This window comes from Helianthus annuus, chromosome 14, assembly GCF_002127325.2.
Source record: "Helianthus annuus cultivar XRQ/B chromosome 14, HanXRQr2.0-SUNRISE, whole genome shotgun sequence".
Lineage (NCBI taxonomy): Eukaryota > Viridiplantae > Streptophyta > Magnoliopsida > Asterales > Asteraceae > Helianthus > Helianthus annuus.
Genome location: NC_035446.2, coordinates 11,107,161 through 11,117,865, shown reverse-complemented (window position 1 = coordinate 11,117,865; position 10,705 = coordinate 11,107,161). Strand labels below are relative to the sequence as shown.

At 34.3% G+C, this 10,705-nt stretch overlaps 2 long non-coding RNA genes across 4 annotated transcripts; both read right to left on the bottom strand.

Annotated features, from left to right (window-relative positions):
- Window positions 1-3,000: 3,000 nt before the first annotated feature.
- On the bottom strand, window positions 3,001-4,040 carry LOC118486377. Its single transcript, XR_004878686.1, has 4 exons — window positions 3,685-4,040; window positions 3,534-3,615; window positions 3,319-3,440; window positions 3,001-3,222 (listed from the first exon to the last, which is right to left on the bottom strand). It is a non-coding gene; the product is annotated as an uncharacterized LOC118486377 (long non-coding RNA).
- Window positions 4,041-5,439: 1,399 nt separating this feature from the next.
- On the bottom strand, window positions 5,440-6,523 carry LOC118486376. 3 transcript variants are annotated; one of them, XR_004878685.1, is made up of 4 exons: window positions 6,398-6,523; window positions 5,800-6,014; window positions 5,590-5,705; window positions 5,440-5,501 (listed from the first exon to the last, which is right to left on the bottom strand). It is a non-coding gene; the product is annotated as an uncharacterized LOC118486376 (long non-coding RNA). The 3 variants fall into 3 exon arrangements; XR_004878684.1 differs by having other exon boundaries at window positions 5,800-6,011; XR_004878683.1 differs by lacking the exon at window positions 6,398-6,523 and having other exon boundaries at window positions 5,800-6,361.
- Window positions 6,524-10,705: the final 4,182 nt, after the last annotated feature.

Genomic DNA, 10,705 nt, shown 5'->3' with positions numbered 1-10,705 from the left:
GCCGTCCATAAAAATAGTAATAGTTTATATCTGTGTATTAAATAGAAAGTCTGAGTACGATGTGAGAGGTGTGTTTTAGAAAATTTCCTCTCTTTATTAACCTGTTAATATTAATTTAGTTCATATTAATCGTGTATGAAATTAGATCCATACCTTTCTGCTACAAATTTGGTAAGCTGATAAAATATGTTATGGGTCTAGTTTAGTGGCGGACTCAAAATTATTTGCAAGGGTGCGGATGAGACGTTCAATTATATTTCTAAGGGGTGCGGTCGTGTTTTTTTTTTTTTGCCTAAAATATACACTAATATTTTTTTTTCAACGGGTGCGGCCACCCACCCACGACTGTGGGTAGGTCCGCCACCGGTCTAGTTATTCTTTGTCTATGTTGAGTTTTCTCTATAATAAATGACTTCAAGTATTTAAAAATAAATTTCTAATGTTTTATAAAGTCCATGAATTAATATATAAAAAGACACTAATTCATATTATTGGTAGATTTCAAGTTTGATGGAAATACAAGTTGGCAATTTTTGTTAGATGGGAAAGGAGGAGTCAAATTTGGATACGACCGATGTCGTCAGCATCATATTCCATCGTTAAAATATTAATTTAAACACAATAAATTTATTTATATACTTTTAATTTAGAACATTTGTATGCTTTTTTTAGTTGTAATTTGTGCTAATGTGGTTGTACCTTATTTATATTATTAACTAGGTTATAACCCCGTGTATTACACAGGTTGAGTAAATAAATTTATATACTAAATAATAAAACATTATATCTTTAAAAATTTCTTTTTGCACGGGTTGAATAAATATAATTTATATATTAAATAATAAAAAGTTATATATATAAGAACCATAGTACGGGTTGAATTAATGTAATTTTATATACCAAATAAAAAAAATTATATCATTAGAATCACATGTATTACACGGGTTGAATAAATGTAATATTGTTTACCAAATATTAAAATAATACATCTTTAAAAAACCTCATTTATTACACGAGTTAAATAAATGTAATTTTATATACCAAATAATAAAAAAGTTAGTAAATGTAATTTTGTATAGTGAAAATAAAAATATTTAATATATTAATACAAAGTTTGGTTTTCGTGATAAATAATTGTTTTATTTAAAATGTTTTAAATTAACAATTTACAATTTCGGATAATATTTTATTAGAAAAATAGAAGAATGGTATTCGAAATTTAGTATGATAAAATTTAATATTAACTCATTATTCATTTATTTATTTAATTAATATAAGATAAGTTTGGAAGTGAGGCGAGAAAATCATAAAATAAATACCTACAATGAACGACATGTGTCACACATTAATGTTTTATTATATAGTGTAGTATAGATAAAATTTTAAATTGATATAAATAGATTATTTTGTTGTAGCAAAATTTGTGAACGAAGTCTCAATAAATTTGACCCATTATTTAAAACTCCGTAAATGTATAAATGATAAATAATATTAGTTAGAGTAAATTACGATTTTGGCCCCTATGGTTATATCACTTTTACTCTTTAAGCCCAAAAAAGAATTTTTTAACATCTGAGCCCCCAACGTCTTTTTTTCTAACCCTTTTGGCCCCTAACACTAACCCCATCCATTAAATATTAGGGGCCAAAAGGGTTAGAAAAAAGACGTTAGGGGCCAAAAAGATTAGAAAAAAATACGTTTGGGGCTCAGATGTTAAAAATTCGTTTTGGGCTAAAAGAGTAAAAGTGATATAACCACAAGGGCCAAAATCGTAATTTACTCTATTAGTTAAATAAATAATATTATAGATGAGAAGGAGATTAAACTAAATAAGAATTATCCATAAGAAATTAAACTAAATAATATTTAGTAGGAGGGTTATCTATAATTAATTAGAAAAGATTAAACTAAAATAATACTTATCTATAAAACATGGCCTAATTTGATGACAAGTGTCCCTAAAATGGTTTCTTTTATTATATAGTACTAGCGGTAAGACCCGTGTGCAAACACGGGTCGTTTCTTAGAAAACCATGCATAATATATTTTAATATAAAGTATAAATAGGCGTATAGATATTGTAATTTTTAGTTTAGTTTTTCATTTGATTAATATTAAAACTCTGTTTGAGGTATCTAAAACTCTGTTTGACTAAAGTCAACCACTGTTTGTAAAGGGTAATCTCTGTTACGCCAAATCACTGTTTCTGAAGACTCTGTTTATAACCAAACAGATGTTTCAAACATATGTTTCTCATACTACTGTTTGAAATCCTAACCTCTGTTTCAAAAACAGACATTAACAAAGGAAAAACAAACATCTGATTGACCAAAAGTGAACAAACATTTAACCTTTGTTTTCAAAAACTAAACTTTTGATTCATAAGCATGTTTTAGGTTTCAAAAGAGTAAATCATTTGTTTGAGGTATCTAAAACTCTGTTCGACTAAAGTCAACCACTGTTTGTAAAGGGTAATCTCTGTTTTGTGAAATCACTGTTTCTCAAGACTCTCTTTTTAACCAAACAGAGGTTTCAAACAACTGTTTCAAATCCTAACCTCTGTTTCAAAAATAGAGATTACAAAGAAGTCAAACCACTGTTTGACAAAAGTCTGTTTGAGCAAAAATCTGTTTTGACCAAAGTCTATTTGACCAAAGTGATGAAACCACTGTTTGGCCAAATTCAAACCACTGTTTGACCAAAGTCAAGCCACTGTTTACAGAAAAAGGCAACCACCGTTTTCTCTACAAAACACTATTTTAACCCGACAATGGCTTCAAACATCGTCAACGGATGCATCAACCACTGTTAACCAAAGAGATCTAGGTCAACTGTTCAATTTTCATGGTTCATATTATTCAAATTCCAATATGTAATTACACATTACAAACCCAAATCTGGCGTTCTTACAATTCGAACCAAAATAGCGTCAAGATTATCAAAGCATTTATGAAAAAAAAATAACTATACACAGTTGCTTCCTTGTCGAGATCTAAGAGATGAGAGAATCCCCAAATCGTCGTTGGGTAGAAGTCGTTTAAGACTATACGCACTTTTAGCGACCTCTTCTGGGTAAACTCATTTTTCTATTTCTTTGATCCATCTGTATATGACTTGTTTTGGCATCTAATTAGAGTAATATATGGAAGTATAAGGCGTTCACAACTGCGGATAAGTCAACCCAATAATTTTACACTCTCTTCTCGGCATTTGCTATCAGCACTGTTAGATGAAGAGCGATAAAAGCGATGAATAAACTTGTCTGATGACACCTAATATCAAATATTTATAGAATAGAAGCAAAACGATTGACCTGACCTTTGCCCGAGATAAGTTAACAACTGAATTAGGTGGCGGCGAAGTGCTGGAAAAACATATGCATGATTCTTTTCAGATAATCTACCAGCTACTGAGATTGCATACTCCCGAACTTGAAGATCCTACCAGATATATAGATAAATCAATGAACACAAGTTATTTAAAGTATAAAGGGTGTGACTGAAACTATAAAAAACACAAATTACAAAACCTACCACAAAAAAAGTGTTGTAGCAAACCCCTAATGACATTTGATATAAAGAATAATTAGTGAATCTCTTACTTCCATATTGCATTCTGCAAATCATCCTGTTTAGCTTCTGGAAGCATTGCGGTATCAAAAGCAACAATATTAACATAAAATACCTTTTCCAATTCTCTCATCCATTTAGACAACAACAAATAACCTGCACTCCAGTCAGAAAATAACCGTGTTACTAATTTTTCAACCCAAATCTAATAATCTATAACTTAAAATTTTCATAAATCTGAACACAATTCAAGAACACTACAAACAGTACTATAATTAACTAATTATAACAATAACTGCATTTCTAGCAACAAAGTATCAAAATTTAGCAAATTTTAGATCAGATTACCATCATTCAAGCATGAAAAACTTTGGATTTAAATTCAGATTCTTGAAAATCAAGAATCTGTACGATGATTGTAATCTCCATCTTCTCGTTTTCTATACCTTTCCATGCATACCTTCTTTTGTTTTTCTCTTTGGAATCAGTCACACCACTTTGAAGTTGCATTAACGACGGATATATAACAGTGTTTTGTAGATGTAATGGATAATATATATATATATAACAGTTGCATTAACGATGTATTGTAGATGTAATGGATAATTAATAATTTAAAACGGTGGTTTGAAACCACTGTTGGTCGAAGTTTATCCGAAGAAGATTATAGTGTTGGATATTCTGCTATAGAGTTATCATTAAAACAGTTTTTTTTTTTTTTTTTTTTTTTTTTGTGTGTGAAGAAACAGTGGTTGAAACCACTATTGGGTTGAAACCACTGTTGGGTTAAAACAGTGTTTTTGTGGAGAAACAGTGGCTAAAACCACTGTTTTAACTCAATAGTGGTTTCAAACCACCGTTTTAACCCAATTGTTTTAACCCAACAGTGGTTTGAAACCATCGTTTTAACCCAACAGTGGTTTGAAACCACCGTTTAAACCCAACAGTGGTTTCAACCACTGTTTCTCCACAAAACACTGTTTTTAACGATAACTCTGTAGCAGAATCCCCAACACTACAATCTTCTTCGGGTGGCAGTCTCTTGCTCGATATTCGACCCGAGTCTCACAAGAATCCATTACCGATGCTAGCTCTAACTTTCTTCTTCAGATCAGAAACGGAGAAACACTTAAACGACACCGTTTCACAATCATCCGGCGAGTTAGCCAAAAGCTTAACGCGTTCTCTACTCAACTGTTGTGAGTTTCCGTCAGACGAAACCGACGATTCTTCACATCTGGCAACTCCTCTATCGTACTGTCTTTGCTCCTCTTCAACTCCTCCACATGATCCTCCATCAAAATCAAATCAATTCAACAAATTAAATAAATGACAAACAGTCAATCAACAACTAAAACAAACAAAAATCAACTGTATTGAAGGTTTTAGGGTTTTACCGATATAATCAACTGTATTGATGTGGCTGAGGAGATGACAGATGTCTTCAGACTCTGTTCTCGGCGGCGTTTGTGCTTGGTTGTCATCGATAAGGGTGTCATTTGACTTTTTCTGAAGTTTTGAAAATAATTGTGAATAATTGTTTCAGTAATCTACTAATCTACAAGCTAAGTCGGTCAAAAACCGCTGAGCCATGACTCGTTTTACTTTTTTAAAGTGAAGAACTGTTAATGATTGTTTAGAGTAATCTACAAGCTAATCAGTGAATGATCATCGATATTAATGAAATTGAAAAATTAGTTAATGAAATTTTTACCTCCATTGACCTTCTTTATCGGAGTGTTTACCGATGGTGGCTCTAATTTTCTTCTTCAGATAGGAAACGGAAACGGAGAAACACTTAAACGATGCCGTTTCACAATCGTCCACGAGTTAGCCAAAAGCTTAACGCGTTCTCTGCTCAACTGTTGCGAGATTCTTCCCATCTGGCAACTCCTCCATCGTACTTTCTTTGCTCCTCTTCGTCGGACATATCTGGAGCAGGAAAGCCAGCTGACTTATCAGATGTTTTATACCATAAATTATAACACCGATATTTTAAGAGCAGGAAAGAAGTACACACCTTGTCTGTGAACTTAAATCTGGAGCAGGAAAGCCAGCTGACTTATCAGATGAATCACTGCTTCTAAAAGTTGTCACATCTGACGCTGAGTGTCTTTAATTGCCGCTCAAGACATCCTATAAAAAAATAACACAAGAACAATATTATTGAGTTTTTGAACACGGATAAGTTAGAGCATATGCTTAGGAAACAATTTTATATGTTTATTACCTTCTTAAACTCTGTGCCATTATTCGAAGCATCGTTAACAAACTCAAACTCACCAGGTTCTTTGTGAGACTGCTGAATACCAGTTAGAGTGTTATTCTGCCATGGAGTTAGATTTTTCCCACTTTCCATTAGACCGGAAGGCTGGTTATCATTGGGCACTTCTGGGCTCTGAAAGCTCAATATGTGAAGATGTAGACTCGTAACAGTAGTCTCTGCTATGAGGACAGAAGGGACATTTTAACATATTTTCTGAAAACTGAATTGCTAGTGATCGGATGATTTATATCGCCCGGATGAACAACAAACAAACTCCCGAATCAGATTAGATTTCAACAGATGTGTATTGATTAAACACTAAATAGATAAACAGATTCTATGAAGGACTGTTTTAAGCGGATAGATTTAAAATCTGCGGATGTAATCTGCAAATGAACAGCTTTAATCGATTTGCAGATGAAGTTAAAACCAGATGGAGTTCTGCGCATAAAATTCGACGAATATTAATTCTACAGTTGTTTGAAATAGGTACCAGATGCTAACGTTTGCAGATTACATCCGCAGATGAAGTTAAAACCGAAGGACTCCAGAAAATATGCACCTTAACTTGCGAATAACAGTTCCTAGCGTTAGAAGACTGCGATTTATGTGACTGCCTTCTTTTAGACGTGTACCAGCTGCTAACGTTTGAGAAGCATGCTCACTACCTGCTAAATCAGCAAAGTTCTACATAGACCATAGTAACCAATTTGGTTATTTATCTTTTTACCAACATCATGGATCTACGACAACAGATAATTAAGTGAAGGTTTAAGGTAATGCTTATTGATAGGAATTTAGGAAGCGTTCATACCACAGAAGCTGCAAGTGTTCTTCCACTGTCAGATCCTTCATATGCACATGCAGAACTTTCAACTGTCTGAAATAATTAATGGGAAATCACCAAAATGGACATTGACTAGTCAACGTTACCAAAATGAACATCGATCGTGTCTGTGGTAGACCCGATCCTTGAAACCCATGCAAAGTTTGCGTCTGAGTCGGAGATTGTGCCATGGGTTTCCGCACCAATTCTTTTTTTCTTTTCCCACTCGGTTCCACCTTCTCCGTTCGCCCTAAATTCCCTAATAAATCATCAACCACTTTTTCTGTATAATTTTGTTGGGTTTTGGCAGCCATGGCTCATCAACAATCTCTGACCAATCTATGGTACTTACAGATTTAAAATTTTAACCTTCACTTCTAAAAACAGTAAAGATCAACAAACTTTAACCCAATCTACGGTACTTACAGATTTAAAATTTTGCATGTGTTAGTGAATCCTTTGAGAGGTTGTTCATACCTCTGAGCTTCAGGACCCTCGATCTCTGTTCAATCACAAACAAACCAAACATAAGTTACAAAACTGGCGTGCGGGTGTTGTAGTATTAGGGTTTGTGTGAACTTACGGACATCGGTGCGGGAAAGAAGCTCGAGGCGGTGGGTCGGTTAGGAGGAGCTTAAGTTCTTTTTGCATTTGGAGATTGAGTCTTGAAGGAATATCAATTCATTAAAATTAGTACTGAAAGCACAGATCAAGCAACCAACTTCCTTGTAATAAGATCCAACTAACATGTCTATGGTTTGGAAACATTTTGTGAAGAAAAGAAGCTGAAGATACTTCAGATCCATCTTATGATATACTCAGATCTGACTTTGGGTCATTCAAATAGAGCTATAAAAAGTCAAAATCACAAGTGATGATTATTGATAACTGGATCAATCGATAAACATAACAACAACCATGAAATACATGAAGATCAAGCAAGAATCTTTAGAAAACTCACCATTTCTTGTTTGTATTGGGTTTTTGAAATTATGATCAGGTGGTTTGGATTTGGGTTTGAATTGATATTGGTATTTGAGAGAGAGAAGAATTGAATCTCTATTAAATGCAAATTACATATCCCTATACGTTTTTAAATTTCAAATTTCAAATTTCAAATTACCCTCCCATTTGAATGAAACATCGGTGGCTTGAGACTCTTGAATGAACATCAGTGGTTGAATGAACAATCAGTGGTCTCATAACTGAGAGTGGGGCAGTGGTTGATGCCATCAGTGGTTGATGCCATAAGTGGGTCAACTTTGAATTTTAAAGTCTTTTAATATTAGGCATTATGATGTAATAAAGACATAAGAAAAGCCTTGTTGGACATGCTCTCTAGCTGACACATCAGCTTTTCTTATGTCACTTGGATTTCTCCTTTTATAGAAAGTATAGATAGATATTTGGAACATTTGTATGCTTTTTTTATTGTAATTTGTGCTAAAGTGCTTGTATCTTATTTATATACTATTAATTTGAAACATTTGTGTGCATATTTGGTTGTAAGTTGTGCTTAAATATGTGACAACCCGAATTCTCAAGGTTAGTGATGTGATGTTCCGTCTTGTGATCTTAACTCCTCGTTATCCTCTTGTCTTTGTGTTAAACATTCTATTCGTATAACTCCGTTAAATTTATTTGTACGATAATTTGTTAGTTAAAAATTTGGCACTTCAGGCCGTACACCTTTTGGGCCGCATTTGCGCATTTTAAATCCAACAGTGTATCGGCCCATTACACATTTGTATGACTTGTATCTTATCCTTTCTCTTATATAATTGAGCTCGGCCCAACTTGTGTGATCACAGCCCAACTTTTGTACGCAACATTATAGGCGGCCCACTTGTGATTGTTAACTTGGATGTTACGTAATATAATTGTATATATATCCCCCTCAAAGATTGTAAACCAAAACCCCACTATTTTTCCTTGCTCCTCTATCTTGGACGGCAGATTCCTTGGACCGAAACCCTACTCCCCTCGATTTCGTGTGCTCTTGTATATCTCGACCAGGTTAGTGGATGTTTGAGATTAATTATGTGGCATATTAATTGTTCCTTAGAAATTGTTTATACAATTGATTTACATATGATATTATGTTAATTCTTGAACTACCTTGCATATAATTAAAACTGATAATTAATTATCGACTGGACATATGAGATGATTGCATTAGATTATCAATAAATTACTTTTAAGGGTCCTATACAATTGAAAGAATGTGGTCTGATATGTTGATGTGATAATATTGAATAAAGGAGGGCTACCATGTGAAGTCTTCATAGCATATTATGGGTAGTCTAGGTGATGTTGGGTAGTAATTAATGCTATGGGTGTTTGTGAGTTCATAGAAATTATAGTTGACTAAAGTTTGTGATAATGGCGAACTATGGGAAAGATGTTAGGCACATGATCCTCGATTTATGTGGCAAGTGTGATAGTTGTACTGCATAATTGATAGTTATGTTTATTGTGTATGGACCGAAATTGCAGGAAGTAGGTTGCTTGAAGTAGGTTTCAGTAATTATGATTGTTGACCGAATTGCATATAGTATATTAATATTCCGGTTAGTGGCCCAATTATAAGTGCCAGCCACCAAACCGATCGGTCCAATGAGATAGTACTATGATAATAATATGTTGACCATTGTATTCATATGAGCATGTGGTGGGTAGTAAATAAGAAATATATAATATGCTAATTTTCGGTCCAATCACAAGTATATACCAATTTACTTTTGACGGCCAGTAAGTTAAATATGTGTTGACTTAAATATCAAATTTTAAAACAACAAATCCCCTCACAATCGGTCCAATGATGTTGACATGCAGCCCACTACAAGGATTTGGTCCAATAATAGCATGATAACAATTCTTTAAGTGATCAAACTCATTTAATGTTGCATGTTTGTTGAATATGTGCTAGTGGATTTTATGAATTATTAGTGGGCCTTACATGATAGTGGATTGCATAATATTTTTGGCATGACTTTGTTTATATGTGTGATTTAATCATACACGGCTTATGTGTTAACTGGGTCGTGTATAGAGCTACTGGGCCGCGTAGCATTTGAGCACACCTGGGTTGGGTCAGCGGAGATTGGGCCGAATTGTCACTTAAGAACACTTGATTGAACCAAAGTTTGTGTATGTGTCGAACTAGAATATGTAATGTGGAATAAAAATGCCTATGAGAACAGCACATGAATAATTGCAATATGTTGAGGAATGTTCATAGTTTAATTTAATTCATGCGATGATTTAAAAGACATGAGTGGCAAATACTTTCGGGAGCCATAGGCAATGTTGATTAACATATATATACCTTGTACAACTTGCTTGATGCTAGTGAACTAATTGTGTAATACGTGAAAAGAGTGTATGACTTATGTGAATGTAAAACTAATTATTACTGGTAACCACCTTAGGGTTTGGGTAACCAACGAAGAACAAGAAGTCTAACGTAACCTACCGAGCAATCTAAGGTGAGTTCACACAGCCAAGGCATGGGGTTCCCAGGGTGGGAATGGGTTTGGATTATTTATTCGTACTTACTCAGATGATAGAATTTAATGATATGGTCCTCAGGGTGAGGAAGGGTAATGATGAGATACGACTAGACTAGTATACTAATTTAACTGGTCTTCGCACACACGCCAGGGGTTGGCCGCGATATTATGACTGATCTTCGCACACATGCCTTGGAAAGGCCGCGAACTATATACTAAAACTTCGCACACATGCCAGGGTGGCCGCGATACAAATATACATAGTCTAGAATACTTGAGAACTTTCCCTAATCTTCGCATACATGCCTAGAGGGCCGCGATACGAACTAATACGACACATGTCTTAATGAACGAACACAAGGCTTACTATACTATTACGATTACTGAACTATTAACTGTGAATTCGCTCAACTTTGTTGTTGACTCGTTGTTACATGCCTTGCAGGTCGTTAGGTATTTCAGGAGCTTGCACGAGGAGGCGTGGACGTTGTGGGACATGGACTGTTGAGTTCCATGTTAAACTTATGAACTT